General features: G+C 41.6%; 1 protein-coding gene across 3 annotated transcripts in view; it reads right to left on the bottom strand.

Moving 5' to 3' along the window:
* FRYL (FRY like transcription coactivator) overlaps positions 1 to 22,865 on the bottom strand; it is a 310,032-nt gene that overhangs the window by 215,957 nt on the left and 71,210 nt on the right. For 2 of the 3 annotated variants that reach the window (XM_088475243.1, XM_088475244.1), the window contains one exon: positions 22,561 to 22,688. The gene's annotated coding sequence lies outside the window, so the exon portion shown is untranslated. Of the gene's footprint in view, positions 1 to 2,587; positions 2,605 to 22,560; positions 22,689 to 22,865 lie in introns of those variants that run through there. The other variant, XM_088475241.1, reaches the window with a different exon arrangement.

Raw genomic sequence — 22,865 nt, 5'->3', positions numbered from 1 at the left:
TTAAAAAGGTAAATATTATGACAGTGTAACGCAGACATTGCACTCTACTGAGCACCAGTTTAATCCCAGGGCCTGCTCGCTCGCAGCTGACATTTCACATCATCTGCCAACCTGGCCTGTAACATAGCGTAACCAAGGATAAAACCACGTGGTAAACAAGACTTCATGCCTGAGAGCTTTCTGCCAAGAACAGAATTCCTCGCATTGTCAAGTGTATGAAAGAATAACAGCAGCCAGAAAGCACTATTTAAAGATTGGAAGGGTTATATTTAAAAGCGTGGGCGTACAGACACTATTGGGGATCTTCTGAGGACTGTGGTTATCTCGGCACTTACCCACACATCTGTAAATAACTTATGTTGTTAGTATATATGATGCAAGATATCCTGTCTGCAAGAGTTTATATTTACTTGGGCTGGATGGAAAAATCAATGCAACTTCTATTAGCAATTTCAGCCAATAAATGGGAGAAGTCAGACCATAATATCACTCGGGATCTGTGAAATCACTGAGGCATGAGGCACTGTGCACCTAGATTTTCACAAATACACATACATTTCCACCGAGGCCCATAATTATAGAGAGAGATTGTGGCATTGGCATGGAGCAGAAGCCTGTGCAGGCATAACGGTGGAGTAGGGTGGAATGAAGGCGCTGAAGTACTGAAGAGGAAACACCAATGTGACCTAATTTGCGGAGCAGCGTGGATTATTGCATTTACAGGAGCATATATTGCTATTCACCCCATCACATGAGGATTTGAATTCTGCAGCAGCTCAAAGGGGGCAGAGATTGAGTCTTGTTCAAAGCATGATAAAATTCCCTGGGACCACCCCTCACCACTACTCAGTCACTTAGAAGCGTCTTCCCATGAGAGCCTGTGATTGGCTGGCAGTGAAGGAACTCATGCCTTAGCACTTCGTAGCGTCAACGTAGAAAATATTTTTCCCCATTTAGACAACAATGGCTTAACAACAAGAAAATAAAAAAATCATTATATAGGTTTAATATGAACTGGGCCTTACAAATCCCTGTCTGTTATATTAGGACATCTGGTGTGGCAAAGTTACCACTCAGGAAAGCAGAATCTCATTAACTACCAGAGTCTAAGAAAACAGAAGGTCAGGGAAAGACAGATATATTTTCTACTTTTTGAAGCTGCTTTCCAGGACGAGGCAGAGACACTACAGAGGTACTAACCCTGCACTGACCGGTCCTATGCTGGTCTTCACTAAGACAAATCTGTGCACACCAGGACAGGACACTGTTTTCTAAATGATTTTTATTGCCTGGCAATGTACATGGGGTTTGGCATTAACAAGGCAACGTGAAAACTTTAATAATTTTGCACTTCTGCAAACTGGTTTGTTAAAATGTTTGCATCAGCCTCAGTCATTATCAATATTAGGCTTCAATTTACAATAGGGCTGGCATCACTGCAGTGCAGGCCAATGCTAGGAGAAGTAAAGCCAGTGGCCATGAAAGTATGTCAATATCGTGAACAGGAGAGGCCAGTTCAGCCAGTCAATCAACGGCCTTGAATATCTAATAATAATAATAATAGTAATAATAATAATAATAATATTTTGGGTGTACAATACATTATTGTGAAAATCTAATGTTTTTGTTCCCCTTACACTATTTTTTAATGTGCGCTCTCTCACCACTTTATCTAGAACAGTATTTCACACACATTGAATAAAAAAAAAAAAAAAAAAATCGATTGAATCTTACTGTAGTATTTAACTTCGTTTAACGTGCAGCAGTTGCAATTTGCAAGACAGTGTCCTTTAACATTGTGTTTAGTTAATTTAATAAGAGATAGTATAAAATTTGTCTGAGGATTAGTTTACAGACAGTATTTACAAATGGGTAATCATATACTTGGCATGATTTACTATAGAAAGCAAACCGCTATTCCTAGTTTTAATACTTACACCAGCCAAGTTCTGGCATAGAAAGTCTAGCTTTCAGGTGTTACAAAGGGAATCGGTATGAAATACCGGCAGTCGGGGTGCCTTCTGTCAAAATGCCGACAGCAGCATCCCGATACTCGGGATCCCGACAGGGGTCAAGTAAGTATGTTAACCCTCCCCCATTTTTGCACCCTAACCCTCCCCCCTTGGTGCCTAAACCTAACTGTCCTCCCTTAGTGCCTAACCCACCCTTCTCCCCCCCCCCCCGGTGCCTAAACCTTGGCTAACAGCTAAGGTGCCCCATTATACCTACGATCGGTATGGCACCTGTTGGGATTCTGGTGTCGGTATCTAAACTGGCGTCGGCATTTCGACGCCTATATGTTTAGTCCCAGGTCAGGATTTCGATGTAGAGATTTCAATAGCCGGCAATCCCGTCTGCCGGCAAACTGACTGTAACCCGTTGCAAAGGATGCAAGTCAAACTGTGTGTATTGTAATATATTATTATATAATATATATATATATTTATTAATATATGCACACATGCAAGCAATCAAACAAGCATACACATCCTTTGCCGATCAGATGTGTTTGGACTCATGCAGTGTGGATAGTGTCAGCATGCAAAGGACAAGCACATGTATTTCAGAGACACACAGGCAGACTGACCGCACAGTTGCTGTACACGGTGAAGGCCAAGAAAATGTTTGGCCGTCATGCCGGTTTACTGAGGTGCTCTCAGATGTTCTCTTCCGAGGGAACGCATAAACAAGGACTACCCTAGGGTATTCTGGGAAAACAAACTGTTCCGGCCAAGTCACACATTACTAGGGCAATGGGACAAGATATGTGCTGCTATTTATTTAGCACAGCTTGCAGTGCCAGGCAGTAAGAGCCACAGAATTCAGACAATTCCAACACTTAGTAAAGGATCAGTCGTAAAGTATTTTCATGCTTAACTGAATGAAAGAATTCTCTTAAATGAAATTGCATAATGGCCTCCAAAACAGAACAGAAGAGTTCTGTGAGTTTAAAAATGTCTGGCAAATTTTGAGGTCCAACATTTATTCAGAGCATTGGAGACTATTTGTTAAAATGATTGGTTGTCCTTAAACTTACTATTCCCCCCTTCCCACACATCACTAAAAAATTTATTTCTAGACATAATCAGTGGCAGCACATATACAGGGGTTAGGTCTAAAAATGGGCAGGATTGAATCCCGGGATTGGAAGCCTCCAATCCAGATATTGGCCGTAAATGTTTTTTTTTTTTTTTAATTGCCGGGCAGCGCTGAGCACCTCCAGCAGAGTGCTCAGAGGCTGCCCAGCTCCCTCTTCCCCCGGATGGCCTGGCACTGCGTAGCGTGACTTGAGGACAGAGGTCACACTGCGCAGCCCAATGCCGGCTGGAACGCCCACATGACCCACCGTTCTACAGGACACAGACGCCGTAGCTGAAAGTCCCGCCACCGAAAGCCCCGCCGGTAAGTCACTGTGGGGCTGGGCGGGGGACTTTTTTTTTTTTATCCAATCCCGGGATTGAAAATAAGCCCCATGATTGGCCTCCCTAATACACAGTATTGTGCTAAAGTTTTAGTCAGGTGTGGAAAAAAATGCTGCAGAGTAAGATTGCTTTCAAAAACAGTAGTGTTAATTCATAAAAATTAAACTAACAAATGCAAAGTGAGTGATTAGAACTCTAAATCAAATCAATATTTGGTGTGACCACCCTTTGCCTTCAAAATAGCATAAATTCTTCTAGGTACACTTGCACAAAGTCGCTGATTTTGTAGGATTATAGTCGGGTATATGATTAACCAATCATACCAAACAGGTGAGAATGATCATCATTTTCATATGTAGGTTGAAACACAGGGCCTAATTCAGACCCGCTCCGTCATGCGCGAGACCCGAATAACGACGGCCAAGCCGTCGTTATGGGTCTCGCACCAAAGGTGGCGTGCTATCGATGTTGATTGACATGGGAACGCCTACCGTCTGGGGCCGGCCCCACTTACATCACTAGTTATGTCAGTGGGAGTGCTTTTTCCTCTGATAGAGCCAAAAGCACTCCAGGGCTTGCGGCAGCGAGACCCTACCGCAGGGTCTCATCGCAAGCCCGATGGTCGCGATGGTCTTGACCATCGCGACCATCATTTTGGCCGCTCGCTATAGCTGTGAGTGGTCACCCAGTAGGCCGCTCCAAATAGTAAGAGGGCCGGCCCTGATTCAGAGCGAGCGCTCTGTCAGAGCGTCCGGTTCTGAATCAGGGCCACAGTCATTAACTGAAATAGACACAGCTGTGTAGGAGGCTTAAAACTGGGTGAGGAACAGCCAAACTCTGCTACAAAGGTGAGGTTGTGGAAGACAGTTTCAGGTCACAGAAATACACCATGGCAAGTTGTGGTGCTGTTGTTAGCAATTCTATGCCATTTCATGCCATTACAACAGCATATACCTTCTCACTGCTAAGTGAACTGAACCCTCAGATTGGTATTGTCATGAGAAAAGTTTCTGAATTTCATGATATGGATTATTTAATATTCTGCCAAACCACGTGACAGCAACAGGTTAAATAACTATTTTGCTAATAAGCCTGTTGCTTGGCATATTCGGAGCTGGTATCCCTCAATATGTCTCCACGGTGACCGCCTTTGTATTTTAATACTTACAATTCCTATGTTGATGCTTGCCGCCATCTGTTCTTTTCCACTGCGTTACTTAAAAAGCAATATAAAAAGCCATGCCAGACAGGATGATCCAGCCAAGGTCCTGTTCCCAGAGAGTGCTCGCACAACACAGGGAGCCGTATGGGCAAACTGATACACATCTACTTTACAATGAAATGCTGGAAGTGGGATTGCGCAAGATGAGGAGGATACAGAGCGAAGAGACTTCTAACTACAAGAGTAATTTAACATTTTGGTAACAAAGATTTTTCATTACAACTGAAGAAAATGTAATGCCTAAGAACTAATATAATGTGAATGGTGTTCAGTAATACACAAGCCTAATTTTTTACAATTGTATAATTTAGACTTATTTAAAGAAACTTTATTTCAGAATTATGGACTCTTCCAGTAATCTGTACTTGTTCCAGATGTGTAATAATCCAATCATAGAAGTCAGATACATGTGGAGAAGTCCGGAATGCTGGATAATGAACCAACATTCACCAGAAAAAAAAACATTCATTCACTTGGGACAAAAGGTATTACTGAGGCACAAGGCAAGGATGGCAGAACACACAGATACATGGGGCTACTGATTTTATTCCTTTATCTTTGGGCTTAAAATAGGTGGGAGTTTTGCAAAGTTTTTCCGTTTATAGCTCTAAGCAAACTATAAAGGGGTATATTTACTAAAGTGCATGTTTTTAGAAGTAGAGATATTGCCCATAACCACCAATCAGATTCTAGTTATTATATTCTATAACGTACTAGATAAATGTTAAGTAGAATCTGATTGGTTGCTATTGGTAACATCTCCACTACCAAAAACCAGCACTTCAGTAAATATACCCCTGTGTGCAAACTACATGAGATGTGCTGTAAGCCATACAAACCATTTCCATTCAATAACAGAACTTGTAAACATGACATTTAGATTTCAATATAAAATCACTAAATATTTGGTACTTGGGTTCTCTCTGCAATGAGTCCGTAAAGTACACAAGTGTCCTACACTCATTATTATTATCAATCATGGTAATGTCTAAATCCCCTTCACGGAGAAGACCTTGACATCATCAGCCAGTGTCCAGCGTCATTCCCTACCATATAGAGGGGGAATATAACCTTGTGGCGAGGGTAGCGAGCCACCGAGCCTGCAAGGGGATAACTTTCTTCTTTAGGTGGGGACAACTTTCGGTACACAAGTACCATTTAAAACATTCATTGGGTTCTCTCTGCAATGAGTCTGTAAAATACACAAGTACCAAATATTTATATATATGAAGTGCTTGTTTATGAAGCTGAATAATACATCTGTTATAACTGATGTGTTTGCATTTGGATAAATAATTCCATCTTGTTATTTCACCTCTTACCATGTCAGTTGGGAAGAGCTTCTCTAACTCAGCAGGCACAGTTATGAATGACACATTTGCGGACTTGTTTTATGGTAGATTTATACATCTGTTATACAGCACCAGAGCATTAGTTAGTAGCTCAACTGACTGAAGCGTCAGCATTTTGACCTTTACCATAAGAACACATCCTAATGATGTAGGAAGTGGCTTCTGTATTTTGCAGTGATGTGGGGTAAGATGTACAATCCCAGGGTAATGTGAAAGAATATAATGTCCTATGCTTCATATCTGAACATTTACATTCTGGATCCTTCGGCCATTTAGAATTTACTCCTATGATATATAATGACCAGGTGACTATAACAGACACTGCAAAAGATGTTCAAAATCCTACAAGCGATAATGCTGTATACTGGTCAAGTATCACTGGCAAAGATGACATTTTCATTAGTACTTAACACCACCTTTTGATAATGACTTTGTTTTTGCAATTGCGTGGATGGATAACTTATTCACTGTAGGACATGACAGGATAATTACTTGGAAAAAAAAAAAAAAGGTCTTGCTCAGAGTTTAGGTTGGTACAAGTCCAGGAAACAAGAAACAACTCATCCAGTGCTATAAAATCTTAATTAAAATAAAGGAGCAAACCAGGTGTTCTCTGTATAATCCGCCATGCCCAGAGGATAATGATTTCTGTGAGATGGGTGGAAAATTTCCTGTCTAATCTCTGGTACTCATAGAGCATGGTAAAGGCCTGGTAGTTACTAACCTCAAGGTGGGGTCATCTTACTAGTAAAAGGCCCATGTAAGCAGCACTGGTTGCCTGGTCAGAAGTCACTCGGTTCAGCTGAAAACCAGCATGTCATTCCATAAGTTCCCTCTTCCATGTCCTCCCTCAATGACCATACTCAGCTTAGGAACCCCCAAAATGTTATCTGCAGCATGCTTGCAGGAAATATATTTTCTAATATCATTCCTGGAAGAGGAGGGGAACAAACACGGGTAAGTTGCCCAGGCTGCTGTAGCATTCTCCCCATGGCAAATTGGACATGCTCAGACGTGAGCGCTTGGGATATTGTGGGCACACATGTATTAAGTCAATTAAATTAAGCCCCATCTGACCTGTATTCAATATTTTTCATCATCGGGATCACTTTGCAACATTAATAATTACACCACAATGTGGCTTTATAATGCAGACCCTCAAAAATATAGTGGCTTTACCACGCTACTGGTAAATATAGACCTGAATGGATCGCATGACCGCTTGTGAGACCAGCCTGTGGTGGTGAAGATTGGCTGCGCTAGCAGTTATATCCAAAACACATGGCAGATTCCCCAGCTTGTAGTCTTCACCCTGCCTTGTCCGAACAGTTCACCTATGCCCAACTCAGACGGAAGATGATCAGAATGTGACTTTAAAGACTGGTGACCTGTGCAGCTCCCGTTTTATTTCTAAGAAGTGATCACTATGTGCCTACAAGCTGCATCTATTGAACAAGCCAGCAAGGTCATACCTGCTCATTAACAACCCCAACCCTCAGCCTAAAGGGGCCCATACACTAGCGACTGATCGCCACGTTCCTTAGATGCTGGGTTGCAGGATCGGTAAAATACGACATGTTGGATTTTACGGATTTGCCGATCACGTTCAATATTATGATCATGATTTACAAATCGGTGAAATTTAACATGGAGAATGTCACCGTTCCTCTGACGAATCACAGAACATCAATGGCCGCCATTCCCGATCTGAACGCAGAATCGAGCAATCGCCTAGTTTTAGGGGCCCTTAATGCATCTTGCCAAATTAATTCACAGAGCAAACAAAAGAGTGAAGGCCCCCATACACCCATCAACAGGTCTTGTGATCCTGCGATGGGATCGGAAATGCTGACCATCGATGTTCGGAGGATCGCTAAAATTCGCTATATTAAATTTCACCAAATTTGCAAATCACGATCATATTTTGAGCGTGAACGGCAAATTAATTAAATCCAACATGATGGATTTCACCGATCTTACAACCTGGCATCTCAGGATTGCAGGAATGCGGCGATTCGTTGCTGGTGTATGGACCCCTTAACTTAAGTAACACACAAAGTATACAGAAGAGAGTGACAAGTCACACACAGCAGATACAGAAGAGAGTAACACAAGCCACATACAGGAGTGACCACTCACATGCAGCAGATACAGGAGAGTAACATAAGTCACATAAAACATATACAGAAGAGTGTGACATGTCTCATACAGCAGATACAGGAGAGTGACAACTCACTTGTAGATACAGGAGAATCACACAGTTCACATGCAGCAGTTACAGGCGAGTGACCAATCGCATGCAGCAGTTACAGGCGAGTGACCAATCACATGCAGCAGTTACAGGCGAGTGACCAATCGCATGCAGCAGTTACAGGCGAGTGACCAATCACATGCAGCAGTTACAGGCGAGTGACCAATCACATGCAGCAGTTACAGGCGAGTGACCAATCACACTCAGCAGATTTAGAAGAGAGTAACACACATTCCATATAGTACTTACAGAGAAGTAAGCCAACTCACATACAGAAGAGTAGCAACTCATATACAGCATATACAGAATTTAACCTGTCATCCAATCCACAATTTCTCACCAAAACCGGCACCTTTGCTCACCTGCATTTCTAGTGGTAATTAGGAAGGAATAAGAAGTCATTTCTATGGATTTCTACAGTTTAAACAAAACCGAATGTTTTTTAGCAGATGCAGCATTTCAGCTAATACAATCTCAGCGCACTGCTCAATTTCTAATTGATCTTTTTAAACAATATGTGTCTGCACTTTTTCTAATTCCAAATGTAACAGAGATGGTTTTCTTGCAGCATATAATTACCAAATATAAATTATATATCAATCTATAGATCACACACTCATTTTTTTTTTTTACCAAGAACATTTTGAGAACCAGCTGGTGCTCGTTGAAATGTCATACAGACTGATATGCAAATGCCTCCTTCCTCCATCACAGTAAGCAGCAATGCTAATCATGTAAAAGAGGATGTGAATGCAGTGGGCCGCTGTGCATACCTCCCAACCATCCCGATTTGGACAGGATAGGATAGTACTGAATCACAGGTATCTTAAAGGGTTGGAAAAAGGAAAAAGGGAAGTTTATCCAAACAGGACAATGTGGGGGGAGAATTTGGGCAAAGCGGACTTTGCTCTAATTCTGCATTTCTCAATGTTGGGACGGGATGCGGTCAATATCCCAACCGCGGGGATTCCGACGCTCAGTATGTCGGTGCCAAAATCCCGAAGGTAAGTAGCGGGGTTGGGGGGAGAGTTAGGGGTTAGTGTGAGGTACTAGGAGTAGGGTTAGGCACTAAGGGGGGATGGTTAGGTTTAGGGTGCCGGGAGACGGAGGTTAGGGTCAGGCACTGGGGAGGGAGGGTTAGAATACTGACTAACAAGTGTCTGTACTCTAACACGGTCAGGATCCTGACCGCCGGGACAATATTATTATTGTCGATATGTAAGGCACCGCAGTGGCATAGAGTTCAGATTGGAACAGTACACCGGGTGCACCAATGTGAGTAGTGCAGGCGTGACTAAGGAACCCTCTAGTAAAGAGGATGATGTTCAGAGAGCATATGAAAGATTATACCTTCTTTAACAGGTCTTGCTCATACTGCCATTTTCACAGTGGCTCAACTTACCTCAAAATAAAATAAAAATAGTACCAGTGGCGGAACTAGAGAGTGGTGGGCCCAGGTGCAAGAATATGCCCCCCCCCCATTCCTGGAACTTAGCACCCCATTTTCCCCTCCTCACATTATGTCACTGCCTAGTGTCGGACAGGGGCCTGAAGGGCCCAGAGGGGGAATGCAGGGGTAGGGGCCCATGCTTAGAAGCTTGGCTATCCATTACCGAGTGCATGGTCTGTGCTCCTTGATAAATATATAAAATAAATACTCCTAGTGCATTATTATCATTATCGTTTATTTATATAGCACCACAAGTGTTCCGCAAGGTACATAACCAAAAAAAGTGACTTACAGTAAAATACAATACAATGAAGGACAAGGACATGGATAATATACATTGATACATTGGTGGACATAACACCCAATTAAGCAATAGAGCATAAGCACCAAGTGTTAGGTGTCCTAGTGGTGAGTAAGAAGTAGATGAAAATAAAGTAGGGAGAAGCACAAGAGGGTAGAGGGCCCTGCTCGCAAGTACCAGAACAATAACAGCAATACACTGCAGAATATACACCATAGTCCTGTGCAGTATAGTGTCAGATATGTATAATGTATAATTGAAGGGCACAGTCTGGATCCTGACCCCTACAGGAGGGGGTAGGCCCCTAGGCAATGGGGCACACTGGGACTTTTCCTTGTACCCCTGTGGGCCAGTCCGACCCTGTCACTGCCCCTGTCACATGCAGCCCTGTCCTCCCTAACACATCACTCTTCTCCTGATATACTCTGTGCTGCTGTAAACTCTGCAGGGCGACATCGGGAACATAAATAAATCAAATTATTTATGGTAAACGTAATAAGCAAAACAAGTGCTCGTGGCCTCCAAACAGAAAATCTGTGGACAAACAAAAGTGAAACCTGTCTCACCTCATAATAACTGACCCACCCTAAGGATGACATAAGCACAGTTTACTTAATATTTCTCTGAATTTACAATAAGAAAATTTTGGCCTAGGGGTGCTAAGAAAAATATTCTGAAACCCTAGGGTGCAGTGCCAGACAGACTCTATATCATGCATTAATGGTCACTGCTGCTGCAGCATCCTACATAAAGCACATATAGTATGCAAAAAAAACAGAGTGGCCCCTCCTGAGGACCTCCTCCCCCTCCGGCTGGGCCGTTCAAGACAACAGGACTCAGACTGCAGTGCTAAGGCTGGGGGAGGGGCTGGCCCATTCACGTCAGTCAGACTCAGCCGCCCCACCCCTCAAAAAAAAACATTTTGCGGTAGACTACGTTTCGCCTTGTTCTACTCTAAATGCTTTAATATATTTTTTTCATACAATGTGTCGGACAATAAACAGCACATTTTATTACCCGATTATTCTCTTGATAAAGTATAATTATACTGCTTAATGTTACATTACGTTGGCAAACACTTGCAACCTAGCCAAAAAAATCCATAACACAATACATTCCAAATATTTAACATAAATCCTCTAATATTATTATATTGGCTCAGTCTGCAATCAGCCTTTAATCATTGGTTAGATACTCTCAGAGTATATTTAACTGGTACCGTTTCTGATTAGTCGCCGTCTACCCAACACTAGTATTTTGTATTGACTTAAACAAACTATATATTAATGTTACAGAGGTTGGCACGCTACCTTGTATGACACTGAAACGTCTCACTCATCATTACAATTACTTTTTATGTAACTTTACTTACAGTGAACCCAGATGGAAACCAGCAGGAAGGTATGAGAATAACAATGTATAAATAATTTCCTAGCGCAGTAATGGATTTCACCAAATTAAAAAAGAGCAGACAGAGGATCTAGGGCCTGGATACACTTCACTTTGTCAGATAAGGGTTACATCATTTCTGTCACAAATAATGTAGCTCTCTCACACTTCAACCAAATAGGAGCCTCAGCCACCACCGATAGGTCAAACACACACTTTGTGCACTCTAATGGGGGACATCCACTACAAGATCTGAAAATGACTGCACGATTACGACATTGTAATCATGCAGTCGTTTGTCAGTCGTGTGATGTGCCTGCACTGAACGAGCAGTCATTCAGTGCAGGGTCATCCATCATCTGGAAACATGCTGAGCCTGACAATATCGTCAGGTTGACCAGCATGTTTGCACGATGATAGATGTCTAAAAGACCAAATTTTCAAACTATTTTCAAACGATGTTTGAACGATTATCGAATGATTTTATCGTTATCGTTCAATCGCTCAGCTTTATCGTCTAGTGGATTCCCCCCATAAGGGCATATTCACGAAGAATCATGTCTGACACAGATTGCATTCTCGTGCGAGTTTCCCCTGATTTTCAAACACGAAGGTTTGCTAAAGACAAACACGGGTGTAAAAACACAATTCTATCTGTAAAATCTGTCCGAACACACAAATAGAAGTGTGGCGCCATATTAATAAATGATGATGATAATAGTAATAATAATAAACCACTTCATAATCAATTTGCAAGTACGTGTACTTTCTATAGACAGGTTAAAAAAAAAAAAAAACAGGATTTACTAAAAATGGACATGGAGCAAACTGGCTAAAATAGATGAATCATATAGAATACCTCATCAGCATCGTGTTCTGCTGAAGCACTGCACAGATCAGTGTGATCTGTGTAGTGCTTCTGTGGTATAGTTTTAATAAAGGGTTACAAATTAAAAAAAAGAAAAGTGCAGGGTCCCACCCCAAAAGCATAGCCAGCCCTGGACCTCTGTGCCCATTCTGGTACAGGAAAATCGGGGCGGAACCGGTGTGGGGTTCCCCCTATTTTCTTATAGCCAGCACCGGACTGAACCAGTCAATGTGATAATGCTATAGCAGAAAGACATACAGTGTGGAGTCCGTCTGCCGAAGCATTCACCAGCCCAGGGCTGGAAATCCCTGAAAGGAGTGGACCCCAAAAATAAATTTGTTCTGCACAGTGGGACTAAACTTCCCAGCAAGCAACTCACTGTCGTATGAGAGCGGCCGCTGATTGGTTAAGAGTGGTCCGAATCTTAAACTGGGTACACACAGATATATTGGCTGATCAATTGATTGGCCAATAAATCTGCTGCCCGTTGGCCAGTGTGTACCAGCGATGTCTGTGAACGACGTCGTTCAGACATATCGCATCTGCTGTGCTGCAGAGCCGATGGCAGATATATCTCCAGATATACCGGGTCATCGGCCAGTGTGTACGGGCGGTCAATGCAGCAGAGGCCGTGAGAAGGAGGGCGGACACGCCCCCCGACCTGCTCCCCGGCCGCCGGGACCTGCAGCCAGAAGCAGATGTGTATGAACGATCATCTGCAGATATAGCTGTATAGTGTACACCTAGCATCAGCCAATCATGGCTAAGGTGCAGGAAACCACGTGCGGGACCTGTCAGTCTCAGGGGAAGTGCTGTATGTACAGTTTGTTTTGTGTTTGCTGGATCAGGTGTTCATTTTGTTTTTTTCTGCCCCCTGAATGCTTACTGGAAGAAAGTGAGCACAGGTGAGTGAGAAAATATGTAATAAAGGGTTAAAATATACGCTGTATATGTCCTGTCTTTTTTTATATTTTCTTCACAGTGAAGGTACAGCTGCAAGTGCCACAGGGCATGCTTGCTGGGACCTGTAGTCCCACAGTGAAGATTATTATTTCTAGATTTAACACATTACCCCTGCACCCATCACTTCCAGGGGTGCAGGGAAGATCGATTTTGGAGATATAGTGGAGTCCCCATTTTCCGAAGATTGCCAGCATTGGGCTGAACAGTTTTGGACTGGTGAATGCTTTGGCAGGGGGAACCCATTGCTGTATGTCTCCCTGCTATGGCACTATAACCCCGGCTGGTTCAGCCCTGTGCTGGTTATAGGAAAATAGGGGGAGCCCCACACTGGTTTTCCCACCCGATTTTCCTGTACCAGGGAACCACACGCAAGTTTTTGTTTTTACATTTTAACCCTTTATTACACCTATAGCACAAAGGCACTGCACAGATCACACTGATCTGTGCAGTGTTTCTGCAGAACATGCTGCAGGTTTATTCATTTCAGCCCAATACATCTGAACTTGCACACGAACAAACACTATTCTTAACACAATTCATCGGGAATTGAGACAATGTCACACATTAATTCTACAATGAGCGACCTGGGAGAAGTGCATGAAGAAGTGGGAAATCATCATGAACCCACCACAAATGCCAAATAACACAGCAAAACACTATTAGAAGGCAGTTAGTGGACTAACGGCCCTAAACCTAACCTCCCCCCCCCCCCCGCCGCAGCTAACAGGTCAGGCGCCCGGGACTTACCTCGTTCGGGCACGCGTCGTCCTGGATTCCGGCGTTGGGATTACAATAAGCGCCGGTATTTCGATGCCTATCATAAATCCCTAGCCGGCATTCAGCTGTTGGGATTGTGACCGGCTGCACTAGCGTCCTGCCTCTGACCGACAGCATCGGAAACCTTCATACAACTCCTGTTTACCATTCCCCAACAATATTTTATGATGATATTGTATTATTATTTTGTTCTGTGTTTAGGTTGAACAACTTATTGGGTAAACCATATTTTATACACTTTATTTCAAATATAATACAAATATTTTATTCAACTGCCAGCACTTCTTTTGACTTGTGTGGTGTTGTCATACCAAGTAAACGGCTGATGGAATGAGGACTGGTAGATGGCTCTGGCCATTCGCATAGAGAGTAGTGATAGGTCAGAGTTCATGAAGCTGTTAAGGCAGAGGTTCTCAAACTCGGTCTTCAGGACCCCACACAGTTCACATTTTCCAGATCACCCAGCAGGTGCACAGGTGTATTCATACTCACGGACACATTTTAAAAGTTCCACTGGTGGAGTTAATTATTTCACTTTGATTCTTTAAAGAGATCTGAAAACCATGCACTGTTTGGGGTCCTGAGGACAGAGTTTGAGAACCTGTGTGTTAAGTCATCAAGAGAAGATGAGGGACAAGAGTAAGTTGATTGGATGAGAGATCTGATTTATAATGGGTTAAAGCACAGGTTCTCAAACTCTGAACTCAGGAACACAAACAGTTCATGTTTTCCAGGTCTCCTCACAGAATCGCACGAGAAATAATCATCTCCACCTGTTGATCTTTTAAAATCTGTCAGTGAGTAAAGGACACACCTGTGCACCTGCTAAATGACCTGGGAAACGTGAACTGTTTGGAGTTCTGAGGATCGAGTTTGAGAACTACTGTGTTAAGCTGGCCATACACCAGACCAACTTTCCTCCATTTTCCCGTGTTTGGGAGCAAATTGCTGATTGTCATATGCTCCCATGCATTACCGGATTTTCATTCCAGCCAACCAACTAGTTGGATGGTTGGAGGAAAGTTGGTCTCGTGTATGGCCAGCTTTAGGGGATAATTCAGATCTGGGGGCTGAAGCAATATGGTGCACACCTTGCAGTCGCTGCGGGAACTCCTGCGAGTCTTCCCGTATTTTTAAAGAGGCAATCATTTTAAAGGCAAAACCGAGCTGGTTTTTCCTGTAAAATGATTGCCCCTTTAAAAATACAGGAAGACTCGCAGGAGTTCCTGCAGCGGCTGCACGTCGCACTTTATTATATAAGCCCCCTGGAATATGTTTTTAATTAAGGAATCGGATCTGCAGACTAATGTCAAATATGAGGCTCAGATCCAGGTCTCATTTGAATGAGGGAAGTGGGGTGTCAGATATGGGTCTTGAACTTAAACCAGGGAAGTCATAGCTGGGGTTTGAGATATAGATTGTGTATATGTGTATGTATATATATATATATATATATATATATATATATATGTATTTTACATACAGAGTGTATAGAGTGGTACTTTAATCATACATTTAGCATTTATCATGGTCACTACTATGGTCCCCGCATTGTATATTGGCCACTAAAGTGCTCTGTGTCTTTGTCAGATGGGGCTTGTCAGTGTTGAATTTATTTAAAGTTCTTTGGCATAATATTTCAAAATATTAATTGGCTATTTAAACCACACCCACATTATATAAACCAGGCCTTTGGGGGTTTTCGTCGTACCAGTTTTTCCATTGCGGTGCCAGGGCCACTTGTGTCTGTCTCCCCAGACTGAAAGCTGACAGCCAGCCCCTGAACAACAGGATATGCCTAGATAGAAGTTTTATTTCAGTCTGTAAATAAGCCAACCATTTCAATAATAACTGTATTATGTGGTAGATCACAAACAATAACTAGTAAAAAAGCGTGTTGCAAATAAAATACAAAAAAAATAAACAAGTTGTAATGAATTCCATAGTTTTTAATGCTCCAACATATAATGACGCAATTATTGCAATGATCAGGAATCACGGCTTTATTTAAAAAAAACGCCAGTTTGACCCGGCCCTAAATACTAAATGATCTGTTTACATTTTACTAATAATGGTTTATAGGCAGGAATTCAATGCAGATCACACAATTAACTCTGGAACCATGTAAACACAAACATATGAGCTGGCTTCCTTTAAATATTGATTACCAAAAATCTCCACTTTTACAGAACCATAACAACGAGAACATACGATAAGGATAAAGAAACTATCCCTTGACAGAACTTGAGAAGCTATTAGCCCACAGGCCCCAATGAATCACAATCTTCATTAATTCAGACATAAAATGCACAATTATCCCATCTATAACATAAATAAAACACACTTGTTCGTCTAACTATAAACACATGAGCACAGCTACATTCTGGTGCCGTACATCGGGGATCAACTGTGGTCATGATCATTTTCTGCACATCCCCAGTGTATCTTCCAAAATACTGCCTGTTCCAGGTTTTCAGGAGTAAGTCTGTTAGCTTATATTGATTTAATGGAGGCACATAAAAAAACCCACAACCTTTTGTATGACATTTTCCATGTAGGATAAATGCAAAAGAAAAATTAGCTACTGCGTGTTAACCACAAGCAATAAAACACGTAATACAGTAAAGATGTACTGATAATAGTTGTATTTTGTCTGCACTCATTTCCCCCCTTGTTAGATGTTCCCATGACAGCACAAAGAAGTCCATAGTCACCCAATTCAGACCCTAAACTGGCACAACTCTTTGATAAACTTTCTATTTAACATTAAAGAGCTTCATAACAAATAGATAACATGGGTGTAAAATGCTCATTTGATTTCCAATCTTAAAAGCCACCTAGAGCAAACACTTCACTCCCAGAGCCATGTGTAAGTACAGCTGATTGATGAGCTTACAAAAGGTGTACTTTTCCTCACTTGTTTAACATGCGAGCAGCTCAGGCCTGGCCTGCACTCACCATTCCGCACGCAACCGCTTCCTAATCAGGGTTAGCTGTGCAACCAGTGACCCCCGGGAATAACACAGGGCAATGCATTTCCAGCACTACATACAAAAGGGCACAGCATTAAAATGAAGTAAGACAACGACAAAATAAAGTAAATAAATATACTAGTTGTTAAAATAAATAATAAAAATTAATAACCGACATCCGAGTCTCAAATAAAAATCATAGATACATAGTGATACTGCAAAACCTGCATAATTCCTGTTTTAAACCATACCTAGAGGGCGCCTCTTGAGCTTGCTCAGGTGTTGCACCTGGAAATGAGTTTCAAGCTCCTCGTCTATGGTCTGTCCTAGTGAGAGCAGGCTTACTCTCCGCATCTTCAAAAGTTTGGGGGAACTTTCGCGCAATGTGCCTCCAATATCCAAGACCACGCCAGCCGAAACGGAGGAGGGTACAACCCGTTTTAAAAACTCCATCTTCAATCATATCACTGACAAGTAAATGTAAGCCTCCGACTCCAGCAGCAAAGACACAAGCGAGGTGTATGTGCAGCTTCCTTGAAATAACATTAAGGTGGACAAGCCTGCTTTGCACAGTGATGTCACGCTGAGTCAGGGTGGTGCCAAATATGAACAGGTCAACAGCCAGCTGTTATGAGGCAGATTGTAAACTGTATTTACTGTACAAACTGATAAAACCACAAGGTAACAGCCTCATAAAATAACGTGCTTCATAAGACTTTGTAACTACGTTACTGTCTGTAAAGGCACTATATTGCGCTAAGTGACAAAATTAGAAACGGAGTGATGTACCAAATATAATTGTTTTAACTGTAGCATGATAACCTCTGAACACAGCTAGCAGGGAGGAGCAATAGTCTGTTGTAGAAGATAAGCCTTATCACTTACACACTACTCTATAGGGCTGAGTATTCATACAACCAACTGCGCACGGCAGCCTCTGTGGTCTTAAAGGACCAGGACCACAAATAATAGCATTCAAAGAGATTGTACATCCAACAGCCACCTACAAGCATGTACCCTTTTTGTAAAGAAGAACTTTGATGCTTATAAAAAAAACTTGGCACTCTCTCAAAACCCACATCTTCACTACAGCCTATTCTACGCCCTCCAACTGCCTCTACGGTCATCCCCTCTACCCTACAGTATGGTCGCAACACTGTCCAGTAATGGGCAACAGGCGGCCCTCTGAGCCCTCAATTGCATTCCCCAGTTCGTTCCTGCTTGCTGTTATATTTGTTTGAAATAACGTGTAATGCTTATTTAAAAGGGCTGCTGATATATATATATATATATATATATATATATATATATATATATATATATATATAGATCGGTGCCGTTTTCATTGATCAAAGGTAGTCATTTAAATGACTATTAAGGTTGAGGGTATTGGTAGGTTAGTGGGCCACCCAATGCAGCTCCCCCAAAATGAATCAGGTTGCCCATCACTGCTCTAGACTGTAAGCTCTTGAGGTGCGTATCCACTTATAGATATACAAATGAGGGCACGATTACGACATTGTAATCGTACTGTCGTTTGTATATCTAGTGATGTGCCTACACTGAATGTTCACTCGTTCAGTCCAGGAACATCCATCATCACCGTACATGCTGAACCTGACGTAATCGTCAAGGTGACCAGCATGTACGGGCGATGACACACGGCAAAAACGACCAGCGGACACGCGCATCGCTGGCCTTTTTTGTAATTTACATGCCCGATTTGCAGGCGATTGCACGATAACGACGTCGCTATCGTGCAATCGCCTGGTGGATACCCCCGTTTAGGAGCAAGGATCTCTCTACTTTCTATCTCCTATCTCCACCTCCTTTGTTACCCTTGCAGGCACTTGCTCTGATTCTATGCGGTATTTTTATATTGTATGGTTTGTGATTCAGCCGTCCAGCTCTGAGGAGTTTTGCGACGCCTCACAAATAAACAATACTGATGACTGAGGACTTTGGCCAGTTTACAAATGGATGCAATTTATAACCATTATAAAATATTGAATAAATAATGTATTAAAACATTTATGTATTTATACCTGTTCTATGACCCAAACCAATAACAATATATTACTTTACAGAAGGTTGGCTATGGCATACTTACTGATCACTGACGCACACAGTGGGTGTAATACTACCTGCAGACAAGTACTTCACAAATACTGTATGGTAGAACCTGCATTCTGTTCTTGCACAGTAACATAATGGTTACATATGTCAATATACTAGCACCCAGACTGTTTACATAAATAAAAGCAGCAGAAACTCATTACAGTCGGTACATGCAACAACGATCAATGCAAAATAAATGCACCAAAGCAGTGACGACTCCCAAACAAAATATAAGGGTTTAATCATTTTCATACATAAACATAGCAAGTCCTGTAATATTCAGCTCATAGGACACACACTGAATAAGCACCAAAATATATGACATTTATTTTGTTCATGGCCTCGAAAGAGTTATTTGAATACAATTGCTGTATTTTATGAGAGCGTGTCAGGTGCTGAGCTTCCGAATAGCTCCATTATAACCCTTACCAGAGAAGCCTACTACCAGTGTGGAAGTTTGTGTGTGGCCAGACTAACACACCAGGCCACAAAACCACATACTGTCATCACATACCTGCACTATTAGGAGGAGCTAGAGAATGGTGTGTGACTTACAACAGTAAGGCTTATGTTTTTGTTATTGTATTATACACTAGCTGGAGTACCCGGCGTTGCCCTGGATTTTAAGAATGTTTGTTTACACATCATCCTCCAACCAACCTCTCCTTAGGCAGGCCTCACGAAAAGTGTGACAAACTTCCCCATCAACAGTCCTAAGATCTTCGAAGGAAGTAGGACCTGTAACGGTGTAAAGCAAACTTCGGAGATAGAAGCATTCAAAATGTGTAGGATGTACAGTGTAAACACGGCCAAGAGCTCCTGTTGCTCTGATACCAGGATGACCATCTACAGCAACTCCCTGTTTTCTGCGCATAAAAACTTTTCCAGAAGCATTCCACGTGTAATATTTTGGCAGCTCACAGTACAGCAGGGTCCTTGCAATGCCATCATTTCGAAGAAAGAAGTCAATATTGTTGCGTCATTTGGTATAGTCAGACAGCTGAGAAAGCCTACTAAAGCGCTCTTCGATAATAAACATTAAGATCATGACAACACAAAACGCTCGCTCCGAGACCCTACCCATATGCTGTGAGGCCCCACAATGAGCGTACAGCCAAAATTGTGGTTTTTAATTAATTAAAAATGAACATTAATTATTTTTGTTTTGTTTTAGTTGCCTCAGGCATGTTTTAATACGCTCGTATGTAAAATTTCACGATCTTGGCTTGTAATCTGTGGATTTGTATAGAAAGACAGAAGTACAGAAATAGTTTAAATAGTAGAGATATGAAAGTTCTTAAATATCACCACTGGAGGCAGCAGACAGCAGTACTGAGTGCAAGGCCCCACAATGAGCGTCCAGCAAAAATTGTGGTTTTGAATTAATTAAAAATCAACAGTAATTAATTTTGATTTCAAATTTTTTTAGTTGCCTCGGCCGTGTTTTAATACACTCGTATATAAAATTTCACAATCTTGGCTTGTAAACTGTGGATTTGTACAGAAAGACAGAAGGACAAATTTTCGCTTTTAAATAGTAGATATCAAAAATTGCAAACAATATATAAATTACTTGTATTTAATAATACACATTTAGTGTTTTTAAAAATAACACAATATTGTTTTCGATTTGCCAAGTGACAACTTTTGAAATAAGAATTTCGGAAGGCTAATCCCCATGTTAAACATTCCCCCCATAGCATTTTCCAGTGGAGTTATCCATATACAATATTCCTACGTCAATGCTGCCCATACATTGTGTATCGGTTCAACTAGAGAAAGATCCAGGAGGAAACAAAAGAAGGGATATTGGGATTTATATTTTTATTCACCAGTAACATTGAAATTAAAGCTCAATGGTTTTTTTTTCTTTAATGTCTTGTTTAAAAGACAAATCATGCACATAGGTACTTATGTGTTCTCACACATCTTTGCTGCAGTTGCACCAAAAAGCCCCTCTTGGCGAGCCTGGTCCCGTGAGACTCTGATAGCGCCAGGCGTCTATTTTGCCAAAAATGCGTCTAAGTCGCGAGGCGATGCGACTGGGACGCACCAGCAGACTGTGCTTAGTAATTTGACTTGCGACACTTGTATATCTGTGTGCGACTTAAAGTCTCTGAATCTGTATACGAAGTGCTACAATGTAGTGGCCGCAGCTATTTTCATTTCAAGTTCCATTGTGCTTCATATACAGACTCAGGTGCACACAGATATACAAGTGTCACACATCAAAGTAATCAGCACAGTATTCCGGTGCGTCCTAGTCACTTCACATTGCAACTTAGATGCATTTCGGCAAAAAAAAAAAAAAAAAAAGACACCAGATGCAGAGTAGCACAGGAGCTGGCGTCTCACTTACACCAGGCAAGTCGCAGTGTGGCGTATTAAGGCTAGATGTATAAGGACACATCTGTCTATACGGTTTTCTTTTAAAAGGATTGAAGTTTATGAGGACAAACTTTAGATGTGATAAACACTCTCAAGCATTCAAACCACCGCTAGAAAAGCTTGTTAGCTACACAAGCAGCAAAACAAAATAATACAACTCAATGTTGTAAAACTACGAACATTATTATCAAATTGAATAATATTTTATCAGAATGTCCCTTTCACGGCACAATTTTATTTTCGATGTGCCAAGATAAACCAATTACATTAGAAATAATACAGTAACATTTTCTGCTTCATATAACCGTGCGACTTAATGCGATATATTGAAAACAATTCTTGCACTGAATACACTGGGGAAACGCAGGCAGGTCTCACAATTGAAATACAGAATAGTAAAGTCCTGTTATCAGACATGGTAATAAAGACAAATGTACAAGACGGCAGGAAGTCATTTTTATTTTAAATCCTTCTCTTTAGAGACTAAAGAAACAGACAAGAGGACTGGTGCCATTAGAAACCTTCCACTTATCAAGTCAAATAATGAGCTATATTCTCAATGGACTTAAATTCTCATAACGCAAAACTATCAAAGCAAAATCTCCTCTATTGTCAAATTGCAATTAAAACAATATTAGTATGCACTTCCAGTCAGATTTGATTTTCTTGTTTTAATCAGGAGAGATTGTGTGGAGATTGGCTAATTTGATGATAATAACAGCACTAGCATCGATAGACTCCCACAAACACTCTGTAAGCAGCGTTACACACTAGAGATGGCAGTTTTCATGCTAATTCGCAAGACAGACATTAAATCAGACAAGACATAAGCTGTTTTACATAAAGGACAGGATGTGCAGTCAAACCAATCTGCTAGGGTTGTGTTCTAACGTCTTTCTGTTAATATATAACTTCACTATACACATGGACGGGTAAGTATAGTAATTAATCTGCTGAAAACATAAATGTGGCTTGTAACTGTTGGACAGTGCCTAGGTTAACAAACTTGTTTCCATAAAAAGTTAAATAATAGCTTGGTTGCAAGGACTGCAGAGATTAACGGACACAGTACCAGCAACGTGCTTACATGATTGCAGTCGGGTCTAGGTCCTCTGCCGAAATTCAGTGCATCTATCTTAATATCGGGAAGCCGGAGCAGATGAGAGAAGTAGACCGGCAGGCGTGGAACCATCAGAACTCAGTGAGCTGCAGCAGCTAGAAAGAGGAACACATACATCAATTAGTAGGGACATCGGCCGTATTGAAACCTGCTGATGCCATGACATGGCCAATGCATACAGAAATGGATAGAGGCCTGTACAGCAGAGATTTCTGCTCTCCTGTCCTTAATGTGTGGTTACAGTTTCTGATAAATGTTCTAATCCAAATCAT

Source organism: Taudactylus pleione, unplaced genomic scaffold (genome assembly GCF_031769625.1).
Source record: "Taudactylus pleione unplaced genomic scaffold, aTauple2 ptg000169l, whole genome shotgun sequence".
Taxonomy (NCBI): domain Eukaryota; kingdom Metazoa; phylum Chordata; class Amphibia; order Anura; family Myobatrachidae; genus Taudactylus; species Taudactylus pleione.
This window is presented reverse-complemented; position numbering and strand designations above follow the sequence as displayed.